This window comes from Lepisosteus platostomus, chromosome 9, assembly GCF_059453375.1.
Source record: "Lepisosteus platostomus isolate fLepPlt1 chromosome 9, fLepPlt1.hap1, whole genome shotgun sequence".
NCBI classification, from domain to species: Eukaryota; Metazoa; Chordata; class Actinopteri; order Semionotiformes; family Lepisosteidae; genus Lepisosteus; species Lepisosteus platostomus.
The window spans coordinates 38630820-38644380 of record NC_142619.1 but is presented as its reverse complement, the minus strand read 5'-3'; the positions used below and the strand labels follow the sequence as shown (position 1 = coordinate 38644380).

The following is a 13561-nucleotide window of genomic DNA, read 5'->3' as shown; positions in this document are numbered from 1 at the left end:
AGACGTTCTTCGTGTTAAATTAAGAAATAAAGGGCTGCACCAAAAGTTCTAGCATGAAATCAATTTGTCCGCATAGAGCAGCCGATCTCTTGCCAACTGTCTCCTTTTGGTCATCAATCGAATCCGTTCCCCAGGCCAGAGCTCTTAAGGTGGCCCAGCCTCCTTTGAGCTCCACCTTAAAAAAGCACCTGAGCCAGTGACATTGCAAAACGCGAGAGAGACAGAGGAGGGATTGGATTATTCTTTTGCCACTGGGGTAAGATGCTTACAAACTAATTATCTTTCCATTGGCAAATCCCTGCTTTTGCAGCCAAACCAGGCAGAGCTGCTTGGGGGGCAGAAGGAGAGCCGTTTGACCAGGAGGGCACAGGGAAACCGAGACAACGTCTTCCATTCGCAAAGGAAGGCTCATCCACTTGGGTGCGACAGCGGCGGCTCAGGTTAAATGATTCTGCAGGTAAAAGGAAAGGGGGAGACAAAGTGAGTCGAAGGCAAAAAAACAGCGAGCTGAAATTGTCATTCGATACCCAGGAAGTTAGCAAAGCCGCCCGGATTTCTTTGTTTCATTCATATTCTCCCGTTTAGCTATAAAGGTAATTCTTTTTTGGCTGTTGTCCGCAGGGGTAGCAGGTATATTCTGTGTTTATTTTTTAACGTTTCCGAAAAGATTGTTTTGTATATTTAGTACAGCCTCCTCTCTTTTGCCTGTGTCAAGGCAGACAAACGAGGTAAAAATTTCCAAATTGAAAGCATGCGGAACTGCAGGCCTGTATGATTCTTCTTTAAATTCGTGAATTCGGGTGTCAATACAAGATTATTGTTACTTTCCTTGACTCCATAAAGATATAATGTGCACTGTGGTTGATTTAGGAATCTTCTAGAGAGTGGTTCAATCTTTTTAACTAAATCGTGCCATTCCTGTGACGTTTTTATAGCATCTTTTTTGGGGGAAAGCAGGTAAGCCATTTAACATAAAATCTTAAAAAAATGTAAATATAACCATTTATAGTTCTTTGGAAGGACAGTCAATAATTAGTTCTTAAAACAAGTCACATTGATTGCAAAAACGTGTTTAAGCGTGAATCACCAAAGAATGTCCGTTTCTCAAAAAGGTGGGAAATTTATGCCAAATTCATCTTTTATTACTTGAGATTATTTTACAGTTGGTTATGTATTTGGTTTGTTCAAACCATATTGGGGGAAAAAGAAGTTTCAAACAAAAAATCAAACGCTCAGTTTTTTTTTTCATGAGACAAAAACATCACAAAGCTGACATTCTTCCAGCTTTAATACAAAGTACCTTTTGTATCCCGAATTGTGGGATCGCGCTGCAGCGCAGACTAACATTGGACGCTGACACTGCAAAGCAGAAACAAAGTAGCGTGTCTTAAGACTTATCTAACTAATATTGTTGATAAATGTTGCTTTTAAAATGATAATTGCCTTGCAAGGAACTCTAACGTACAAACAAATTAGCAAGGAGTATGCAAAGAGCTGCGATCCTGATTTTGTAACAAACCTCTTCAAAAACAAAAGTCTGATGTTTTTGTTCTTTGTTCCTTAGATACCGCATACGGGATTGTACAATTTCACACACGTTTTATATTGTAAAAAAATAACCCAGTTTATGTATACAATGATATATGCATACAATGTATACATTGCATACAAAATACACGTATTTGTATCAGGTTGTAGGTTTGCTGTTTTCTTGGATCTTTTTTACCCTTGGCAAACCACAGTAAAATAGTTTCGTCGCATTTCAGGATTAAAAAAAGAAACGCTCAAATGAAATATTTAAGTAAAGATGATGTGGTGACATTGGCTACTACGGTGTTTCTAAAAAATCTTGTTTTGTTTTATAAACGTTAGTATTAAAATAATACATTACTCGTGAAGCGATGGAATTTAAGAAAACATTTTCGCAGCGAAACAGACATGAAAGAGTTTGTGTGGCGTTATCAAACACATCAAACAAGATATAAAATCCAATATAATATCCATTAAATATGCTCTATTAGAAATATACTGGAAAGTTAAAGCTCACTCAGATATCGTTTTCCGTATGCAACCAAATGTCTATATGCTTGGATGCTTCTCTTGACCTCTTAAATGCCTGATGGAGACAGTACATTATGGAGACGGTAACAGTCCTTTCCAAGTCGCTCCTAAAATAACTCAATCTGGAGAGCTGCAGACTCCATAATCACAAATACGATTAACTACAGGGCACCGCAACTGTCATTGAATGGAATTTATACACAGGTGACCAAAATTATGTGGTCTGTTAGGAAGACGAGGCGCTCACACTGCCTATACACAATATTAACAGAAAAAAATGCCATGTCGAGTAAAGGCGGGAATATAAGTTTTTTTTACGCATAATACTTAATAATATGAGATCTGAGCAAGAACAATTTGCATTAGGCACGTTCTGGTTTTTAAGCACTGCGGAGATTAACGTGCTGGTTATGTAAAATAATAGAGCCCGAGGCGATCCTGAAAAATAAATAAGTTTTACTCAATGGTTTAACAGATACATTTGTAAACGTGTGTTCAATTAATGTATATACTGAACCTCAGGGGGACTTGTTTTGCGACCTCTCTCTTGAAGAATCTGAAATTAGAACATTTCGAAGTACTTTTTTTTTAAACGAAAGAAGGACATAGTCAGACTACATCATGTAGCATTAATGCCTAAAACATTTGCGAACAGAATCTTCTGAGGCTCTTCAGTCTTTTTGCAATAAATGTTTAGTTTGTGGTTTATCTACCACAACTTCAATCAGAAGGATGTTTTTGTAAATTGAAGAATGTTGCCTGGTTGCAGTTTCTTACAACACCTTGTAAGCCCCGAAAAGTTATAATGATAAGAAAACAGGAGATATTCTATTTACCAATAAGCAATGCCTTTTACTCTTGAGTTATGGAAGAAGAGTAACAAGCTAATTCCTTTAAACCCACACCGCTATTTTTAATTATTTTACTAATATAATGTTATAAGTTTCCCATTTTTAAATCGTAATCGCTTTTACGCCCTTCACTGTGGGGGAAAAAAAATAACAGGATACAATTTGACTTGATGGAGGTTTCTCATAAAACCAACTTGGCTTTTTAGCGGTATTGATTTCTCCAGGAAATGGCAAGATGAGTCCTGCCCTGGGAGCCATTTGGGCGTCTAAAAAATCACTTAGAACATCATTTCGGAGCTCAGATCAATCTGCTCTCCACATACTGCAGGGCTCAGGGCGAGGGAGATAATGGCTGCGCCCGGTCTGTCGGGGAGGGGCCGAGCAGAATTTGTGCCTGAGTGGCATTGATGTTGCGGCAGCCCTGTCTGAGAGCAGATGGAATGAAAGATTAAGCTGGTGATAAAGAACCAGTATTCTGTCTATATTATATTTATTATGTGCACCAGGAAACAAAATTTTGTTTAAAAAGTGCATTGTCGATCACATTCTGAGGGTGATCTTTATTTTTTAGAAGAGCCTCGATTCCACCATCTTTTGGTGATTCCGCGAGAGTGGCTCAGCGGAGAGTTTATTCGTACTTCTTACTGGAGACTTGCTTCATAACTACTGTATAAGAGCTAGTATTTAATTCGTAAGACGGAAATCAACATTTGAAAGGTAGATTTCGTCCCTCACAAACAAAAAGTACAGTTTCATTTTCTCCGTGTATTAATACACGTTTTGGAGATGTTTACTGTTAAGAACTGCTTGCGCAGTGTGACACGAGGTAGATAAGTATCGCTGGCCCTGATGGAAAATGCGCAGCAAAGCAGCCCAATGCCTCTTAATAGCTGTTGAAAGTGATGACGAACGAGGTTAAGGAGAGGCCTACAATCTGAACCTGGCTATCTCCAGAGACACTCGGGCAAAACTTCAAAACCTGGGCACATTGACAACGTGTTGATGAATACTTAAGGGGATTCTGATTCCTTAGACCTATGTTGGAAACTATTATAGTGCAAAAAATGTACTATAATTTCTGTATCATCTGTGATCAAAGTAAGAATGAATATAAGAAGTGTTGCCTGACAGTCAAGAGGTTGGGGAAGACAGGGGAGTGGGGAACAGAGGTGGATGTTAGCAGGGGGAATGTTTCTGAAAATAAACTGTGGAGGCAGGTGCAAGAGAGATGTGAGAAAGTAACAGTAGAAAAGTCACAAACGATTTCACTTCATTGTTGAACGAGTACAATATGATATGCCATATGCCAGCAGCCAAATCACACTGCAACTTACAACTGGCAACCCACTGAAGCTCAGCAGGTGTGAGCCTGGTCAACGCCTGGTCAACACCTGGATGGGAGACCTGGGAATAACTAAGGTTGTGGCTGGAAGGGGTCTTAGTGGGGCCAGCAGGGGGCGCTCATCCTGCGGTCCATGTGGGTCCTAATGCCCCAGTATAGTGACGGGGAAACTATACTGTAAACAGGCGCCATCCTTCGGATGAGACTCTCTGTGGTCATTAAAAATCCTGTTTCTTGAAAAGAGTAGGGGTGTAACCCTGGCATCCTGGCCAAAGTTCCCATTGGCCCTTACCAATCATGGCCTCCTAATAATCCCCATCTATGAATTGGCTTCATTACTCTGTTCTCCTCCCCACTGATAGCTGTTGTGTGGTGAGCGTTCTGGTGCACTATGGCTGCTGTTGCATCATCCAGGTGGGGCTACACATTGGTGGTGGTGGAGGAGTCCCCATTACCTGTAAAGAGCTTTGTGGAGTGTCCAGAAAAGCGCTATATTAATTACAAGGGCTTAGTTAGGACAGCATTTGAATCTGGGAAGATCAACATGAAAAAGTTTGTTGATGTACTACTAAAGCCCAGAGAAATGCATTATATTTGACTGCTCTCTTTCTCTAGGTTGATGACAAGGAAGAACACAGTAAATCCTTTCTTCTTTTTTTAGACAGGAGTGGTGTTAATTAAGGTGCCATTTTAAAAAGAGGGTGGAAATATATAGGTAATAGTGTTTTTCTGTGTTTCAAAATCTTTTCTAAAAAAAAAACATATTACAATTTTACATAGGTTATCCAAGGAAATAAATTCTTCTTATTTGGCATCTTTGTGAATTAAAAAAAGAAAGGCAGACTAGATTCTATCCCTACAATGGCACAGTTGCTATGATATTCACAACAGATGCCAGAGTGAGAGTTTAGGATTGTGTTTCGATGACAGGTACAGTTAGTTTCCGTCTTTTCAGACTTTCTGTGTTTTTCACTCCTTTTTGAGGAGATTATCTATGCATTTCCCCATGAGAGAGGAAAGTCCAAATGACCGAAAATGATCTCTGTCTTTGTTTAATCAAGACTGGTCAAACAGGGGTCACTGGGTTCTGAATGGACTGTGCTGCGGTTTGCGTATTAGTGTGAGTTTAGTAGAAAAGCCTGTGTCCTTGTGGGTAATGGATGTATGGAGATCATCAGAGGCAATGGTATGTTACTACGTATGTTATTACGATATGGAAATGTCACCTTTTGATTTCTTTTCTAAGTCCAGCTGCGCCAGTCTTTTTGTAGACGAGTTTTGAATGGACTGTTAACATGACACTATCCTGACAGGAATAGATCCTCTATAGGGACTTACCCCAAAATGAGAGTACTAGCAAATTCCATTTTGCAGTGCAGTTCAACCTGTTTGTTGAAGCTTCAGGTTAGTCTTCCTTTTGGCCATTAAGAGCTGTAGGTGGTAGTCATGCAAGAGCACTCAAGTGTCAGGATACTGGACACCTCATGTTGCTTTCGAAGACAGGATTCCTGCAATCCCACAATCCTTGCAACCTTCACAACTGTAGCTTGTGGCCAAGCTCTGAGTTACAGCAGTACAAGAAACGCAGAACTTGGCTTAGTTTGAACTGGTGGGCACAAGGACAGCATAGCGTTATAAGCCACTGAATCTTTATATACTGTACTGTACAGGTGACATAGGGCTGGGTGCAGAGTGAGCAGCACTGAACTGTAGGTGGCAGTCAGACTGGAGCAGAGGGAGCCATAAAAAAGCACCTAGATATAAAGCCAGCTGTACAAGGACAAGATCAGGTTTGGACAGAACATTGTGAAGAACATTTAGCTCCATCAGAGATGACACATTCATACACAAAGCTGGAAGAGAGGCATCTGAATACGTCAGTATATATTTCTTGTATATACTGCAGTTGTATATATTGTTGCTGAAATATTTAGGGACAATAATATTGTCTTATAGCAGGTTAAATATAAGTAAAAACCATGTTAACAGAGGAAGTGAATGTGATGAATATTTTTTTGAATAATTATGTTAGAAGAAAATGGTTCTATTGCCAGTGCAATTGAAAGAAACAACATTTTAAATGTAAATTGATTCAGTTGTTTCATGTTTCTAGTCATAATGGATGTGCAGGGTAGTGGCCATTCCTTTAAACTGAAGGCTGAATGAAAGTCATGTGCTGATTGGAAGAAGCAGATTTGTGTTTTTTCATTGTCTTGCTTGTCTGTCACAGGGTAAGGAGGGCTGAGACGTAATGCTTTGTCCTTCTTGTAGATTATAAGATAGATAAGAGGTAAAAAAATGTAAGTGATTCATAAGTGTCATCTGGAAACATTGGTAAATGCTTGGGGTGGTCATTAGTGTTAAGGAAGGCAAAAGTGCTAGAAAGGGATTCAATTTAAATCCATTACCTATGTGCTGTTTTCTTCACATTGTATTTCCGTCAGTAACTACCCAGTTGTGATTAGAGCTGCTGTACCATACAGACTTCGAGGGATTTGAAAAGATATTGAAAAGATTTTGAAATGACAAGCTCTTCAAGGCCTACGTGATGAGGTCCTTTCTCCATCACCCAGTCCAGCTTTCAGCAGCTGGATGTTTATTAGCAGAGTTAATGCCCTTTTAATTTGAGGTTTAGTCCCTGTAGCTGCTGTGTAAATTTAGTTCCAAAATAGAAACTACTGTACAATGTAAATTATAACTTTTTATGTTAAGTGCCAGCTCAATTCCTTGTTTTTCCTGACCTGTGTTCTCAGCTCAAGTTACTTTCACACCGGTTTCATTTGAATTTCCTTCTCTCATTACTGTCCAGCTGTGTGGACTGCAGTGATATAAATTCTTTTAAACATAACATGCATTATATCTTTCACGGCACATACTGTATATGTATTTAAGATAAAGACAAAGTGGTATTTCAATACAAAACAGCAGGCCTATGCTGCTAAACAAGATCAAATAAAGAACTGAAAGAAGAGGGTCAACATAGCCATCCTAAATATTTGTTGTCTGTATCTCTAATACCAGTTATGCAGACGTCAGAATGTAGAAAGTGGCCTAGCTGTGTACATCATCACTAGTGGTGATGTGGAAGGCCTAGGGCTTTAGCAAGGGTTTACAGATACTGGATCTGTTCCTCAGTGATACATTAGAGGGGAAGACAGCCAGCATGAGCAGTTTCACTGAATAAATGAGGTGTCTGCAGGCGCTCCCTCGCAGGAAGTTAATTGATACTGCACTGATATCTTCCCTGAATGCCAGAGAGAGCGGATCTAGGGATTCAGGGAGAGGGAATTAGCCTGTTCGTGTAGTAGAAGTAGGCTGGACATCACACTTGTTGCATATCTAAACTTATGTTTTTTGTTTTAATAAGGCTATTCTGTTTCTATTCGATTTAGCTACCTTCACCTTTTCCAGGGGGAAATAACAGCATAAATGTCCAATATTCAGAGAAACTCCTTTTCAAAATTCTTGTAGGGCAGGATGTGTTTTCTACTAACCTGTTTTCTCGAGAATGGCTGTCTGGGGTGATGATGACTCCTGTTCTGTGTATGGCACTGGTAGAATTCACTGTGAAAACACACTATCAGTGAATTACCATAGGGCCATAAACAGAGCAGAGAAAGAACCACATGGTAGAAGCCAGTTTAGCTTTTAAGCATTTCTATCTGTTTCTGGGTGTGCATGAGTGTTAGCTTCTTCTTCGGGGGGATTCTTCTCTTGGTTTTACTGGTCTCTAAAAAGAGTGTTATATTACTTATTAGTTGGCTCTCTTAACCCTATTTTACTTTTTGTTATTTAAATATCACACTTCTTTGCCCATTTTGGCACTAGCACATTTTTGCTTCTGTATATATCCGTTGAGCAATTATGTGTAGTGCCAATATAGGAGAAGACAGACATGCAACACTGCTGGTCTTTGGTGCATTTTATATTTCTGTTTTTTTTTTCTGCTTTGTGAAATATGTTGAGAACTGCATGCATATTAAATATAACTGTAATACTATGTGATGACAGTTTTCATGCATGTCCTTTACTATATTGAATACTGATTTTTATTGAGTGTTTAAGGAGATAAGAACCATTTAGGTACAGTTCTAACATCTAATAGACCTATTAGACAATCTTATAAAAATGTTTTTATGAGATATTCAAGTGATATCTACTGGCCCAGATGTGAAGTACTTATTAAAGAACGTCCATCTTAAGTGTGTGACCTGTGAACACTGACTGAGTAGGGGAAAATCCTTTCAAGGTAAAGGTTATTCTGTCTTCATGCTGTAGAGAGTTCAAGACTCTCCATCTATACCCCAGTGGCAAGAGCGATTTAGACCAGGGGTCTAAGTTTTAGTCCTGGAGAGCCCCAATCCAGTTATTTCTTGATCTCCACTGTTTTTAGGGATTGCCACCAACTGTAAAGTACTCTCTTTCTTCACACTTGGTAAAGTACTGTATGCTCTTTGGTTGTAGTGATCAATTGGCCAGTGAGGTTACAAGCTGAAAGAGTTGTAAGTGGTAACTAGCTTAGTAAGTGGTAGGAATTAGGAATTGCCTTAGGAATAAAGGCAAATGTGAATTTGTGAATCTTTTTTTGGTGCCAGTGTATTGTGTAAATGATGGTCTACTTATATGTGAATGTATCTTAATAGTACATACATTGATTAATGCTAGCTAAATCAGAATTTTCAATTTATTGTAAATGGCACAGAACTATTCCACATTGTCAGAAGAACATGGAAATGTGTGGCATTTGTTAGATCATTTAACAAATGGTCACTGCCTGTCCTGAAAGCAGGGACTTTCAATCTCTTGTGTGAACATTCCTAGTAAGATGGAACTCCAAATGAAGCTGAAGTCAACAGTTATTGTAAACAGCGCTACTATAAATTCTCTTAAATTCAGACCTGTGGGCTTCTCTAAGCAGATCCTCTTCAAGCACTTCCAGGGCAGAGCCACTGTGTGAGGTTTTGGTTTTAGGCAGTACTGGACAGCAGTTAAATTCCTCTTTGTTTCTGAAGACACCTGGACTGTCTCTGATCACCCCTAGTTTATCCCTGCTGCTAGGAGTCCATCTTTCGTAAATAGATGTGAACGATTCTTCCCAGGCAGTAAAAACTGACTGGCGCACAGATTTCATCTTTGAATTGATTATGAAAAGACTAAGAAAACAAGTCTGTACAGTACTTACAGACAGTACTAAATCGTTTCCTGCGTCATATTCAGAATTGATTGGAAGAAATGGTAAAAGATAAATGTTGTTTTATTAAGGATAAGTGCTCAAAACTACTGTTAATATATTTTCAGTAATCTGTCTGAATTCAAACCCTCTCATGATCCAGATCTTTTCCAGTGACCTACAGTAGCTTGGCTGAATTCCTTAAAATAATTTGGTAATGAACAAATACAGGTGGATGGCATGGTGGCACAGAGGTTAGCAGTGCTGTCTCGTAGCACTGGGGCCCTGAGATCATTTTCAGACCTGGGCTGTTATCTGCATAGAGTTTGTGTGTTCGTGTTGGTTTCCTCTAGGCTCTCCAGTTTCCACAGTCCAAAGAAAAACTGGTAGGTTGATTGGTTTCTGGGAAAATTGGCCCTGGTGTGAGCATATTTGTGTCTGTCTGCCCTGCTATGGACTGGCATCCTGTCCAGGGTGTCCCCTGCCTTGTGCCCATTGTTTGCTGGGATAGGTTTCTTCTCTCCCACAGCCGTGAATTGTAAGATGGATGGGCGAATACAAACTTTATATAGAAAACTATATATAGAAAATGTTATGCTAAACAAGGAAGAATACATTTCCTAATCAATATGCTTTCAGATGTACACTTAGTGCTTATTTCACTGAACTATAAGAGCAAATTCCATTTTTGCTCTTGGAGCATGTAGTTAGTAGTGTTAATTTGCCCACATGTACTCTATTGATCAGCATTGAATCTCATATTTCACAGACTGGACATATCAGAAGCATTGATATTTCTGAATGGTGTGCTCATGATCCAGTGAAATTGTGCTCCACTGCTGCAGTTCCATCCGAGACATCCAGACTCCAAGCTCCTACCTCCTTTGCATACTCACTTATGCAAGCTGGCAATAAATTGATATTATTTTACTTTACTTTTTAAAAAATCAAAACAGCAGGCGTTCAACCTTATTGATCGTCCTTTTTTCTGGGCTCTGGTGGCCTTGTAGGTCATTTTCTGTTTTTGGCATTGCGCCCGCAGGAACTGGAGCTGCTGTTTCGGGACTAGAGGATTTAATGGATTTTTGACCCTTCAAACAACTTCAGCAGGTGGCAAATTGTTAAATTCATTGAAAGGGTGGATTAAGTGGATTATTCTTCATGTTGTTTTACTAAACCTTGGTGGTAGTAATGTAGCTGGCAGTAACATGCATCTTTATGTCTGTTTTGCATTTTTTCCCCTGTCCTAGTCTATTTTTGTATTGATTTTATTCAGCATGGTATTTAGACATAGCATTGTCTTTCAAGTACACATTTAAATAGCTTTAAATGGCAAATAGACTATAATATCAGCAACCACTTTAAAGCATATTCAGTATAATTCACCATTTGTAAGATGTAGTGCCTCACAAGTTCTTCCCCTCTTCTCTATTATGATTGTTTTGTAGGTATTCAGCCATCAAAGAGTATTCCTTCTCTTTCTTCAGTGACGGAAATTCGTCTTTTAATCAAAATTCTCTTCAGTCTCTCACGACTCCACTTCCAAATGTTTGTTTTCCTTACCATTACAATTTTGCAGAGTATATAGTTTCTAAATTGATCTCCTCTTGCAGATATTTCCTTACCCTCTGGGTGAAACAGATAGGTTTCACTGCTTGAGAGCTCGATGCCCGAAGACTGACTGCACATTTTATTAGGGTTGCTGTATAGAAGATTGCGTCCTGGGGCCCTGACCAAGAGCCCAGTCCTCCAGGCATGCTTGGCTGTCTTGTGGTGTTTGGCAATGGTAGAACTCACACTGGTGAGGTAGATGGATCCGGTGGTTCTAGACTTGCCAACTACTGCTTGAGAGCTCTGCCCGGCCCTCCACCTCCAGCTGCTCTGGTGTCCACATGGGAGAGCCTCCTCTCCTGTGTGTCTCATGTTGCTTCTTGTGCGTCCTGCCAGTGGTCAGCTCCTGCCACGTGTGAGACGTCGGAGGCAGGGAAGACTGGATGAATGCTGTGGAGCCAGATGACTGAGGACTTCTCAGAGTCAGTGTCTGTGGGCAGTGCAGAGTGGGATGAGAAAAGACAATGTCTCCTGCGTGCCCACAGTCTCAGGTCTTGATGCGGCATGCATTGGCTCCAGGAGAATCTACCGTATGTGGAAATATCAGACCTTTATCAGGATTTACCTTGCCTGTGCAAAATGTTTAATTCTCTAATACTTTTCCTGTATTTGCAGTAAAAAAAGGTATCTTTCTTTACGTTCTGTATTTAAGATCTCTGCTCACTGCTTCGAAACCAGACTTGACTCTTTCCTTTGTCTTTTCTCTTCTTTTTTTCATGCTGCACTGAAGTCTATTGCAACTTTATGGACAGGGAAAAACTAACTTCCAGAATGAAAACTCATTTATTAATTTCATTCTAGTCTGCACATCACCTAAAATGCTGCTTTTTGGTGTGGCATGTAGTGACTGAGGTTGATTTTTATGTACACTGTATTCTGTATGGACATACGTTTTTGTTTTGCTTTGTTTTTTTAGGATACCTGTTTCAGATTATTGTCAGCTGTGCTGTACTGGAATGTTGCTGTGTCATACTAAATAGTACTACAGTATTTGATTTTAAAAATCGGTACCTCATATGGAATAAGGATATTTTCTGTGTTTTGTTTACAGGTAGAAAACAGTTGTTGTGTTTCAATAAAAAAAATATAAAATGGGGATGCTGTTCCTCAGAATTTATTTGTGACATCCATTTTGCTCTCCCTTTGTTGGATTAATCATGAATATGTCATGATTAACATTATTCATTAGTAAAAAAGTAACATTCTATTTCAGCATATTGAGTGTAGCTCCATCCCATTACTTCTGTCAAGAAAAGGTGTTGCTGCAGACAGTCTTTATACTTTTCAAGGAATGAATGGTTTACATTTTGTTTGTAAAGTAATCCTCATTAAAGGAATTGTTTTCTGTAAACAGGATTTGTAATTGGTAATGTTAGTGGAAAGGAAATCTGAGGATTAATATTCTCATTTTATCTCCTTTTACGTAACGCATCCAAGCTGTGCATTGCACGTCTCGAGCTGAAGAATTTGCAATGGTGTGGATTCACCAGGGACGTGATCGATAAACATGTCGCCAGTTGGATTTTATTGGAGTGTTCTAAAACTCTGTGGAGTCCATCAGAATTGAATAAGAACAGGTTTATTCAGGAAAACAGAAATGGGCTAATTTATTTCTTTTTGAAATAAGCAAGCATTTCTAATTAATTTAAATTATTTTGGTATGCTTTAAAAACATGTTTAAAACAGGAATGAAATGAGTGCCTCACACCTCCTTTTAGAACCTTATACAGTGTTTTACTCAGAGAAAGGTATGAATGTTCTACAATTTCACACTATGAAAAACAGCTATAAACACATTCACACAGGTGAACGGCAGAAATATGAGGTATTTTCCTTATCAAAATCAGCAGATCTTTGAATCTGAAATGGATTGCATTTAATTGCAATTTAATGTGCACTAAAATATATATTGTTATCAAAAGGAAATGAATATTTCTACTAATAACATTGTAACATTTTCCTTCATTAAATGACTGTGATCAAAAGTGTTTGGAATTATATCAGCAATTTAATTCATTGTGTAACAGGATTAAAATGTGCAATTATATTTTTAAAAATATCTGGATGCTGTTTTTTTTAATTGTTGACAAATGAGTTTCACAATTTGCAAGAATGAAGCTCCTCACATTTTAAACAAATCTCTGCTGCAGAATATGTAGGTGGTTTTATCTGGGGCTTATTGTCAATAGAGTATATCTCTGGACAGACGTCATGACTCTATTACATCTGCCACAGCCCCACCTCCTGAAAACTTCAGATCTCAATTTGTTCTCAATTGCTTTTTGGAGAAGTCGTCAGTAAATCTATTTGCTCCAGCTCCTAATGTGCAGAGTGCATTAGGGCTGTATGATTAAATTCTGCATTATTAATCAGACATTTTCATGGAACTGCACAATAGTGGAAAGTGCATTGTTTTAGATTAGGAAAGCTCTTAGAAGAGACACCAGACCTCTAGATATGATGAGGTCCATATAACTGTGTGCCAGACCAAAGGTTACAGTCTTCTGCAAAGCCACAGCTCTCTGC

At 38.9% G+C, this 13561-nt stretch overlaps 1 long non-coding RNA gene across 1 annotated transcript; it reads left to right on the top strand.

The window, feature by feature from the left end:
* The first annotated feature begins 248 nt into the window (after positions 1–248).
* Positions 249–13092, top strand: LOC148654968 (uncharacterized). Its single transcript, XR_015941166.1, has 2 exons — positions 249–457; positions 11766–13092. It is a non-coding gene; the product is annotated as an uncharacterized LOC148654968 (long non-coding RNA).
* Positions 13093–13561: the final 469 nt, after the last annotated feature.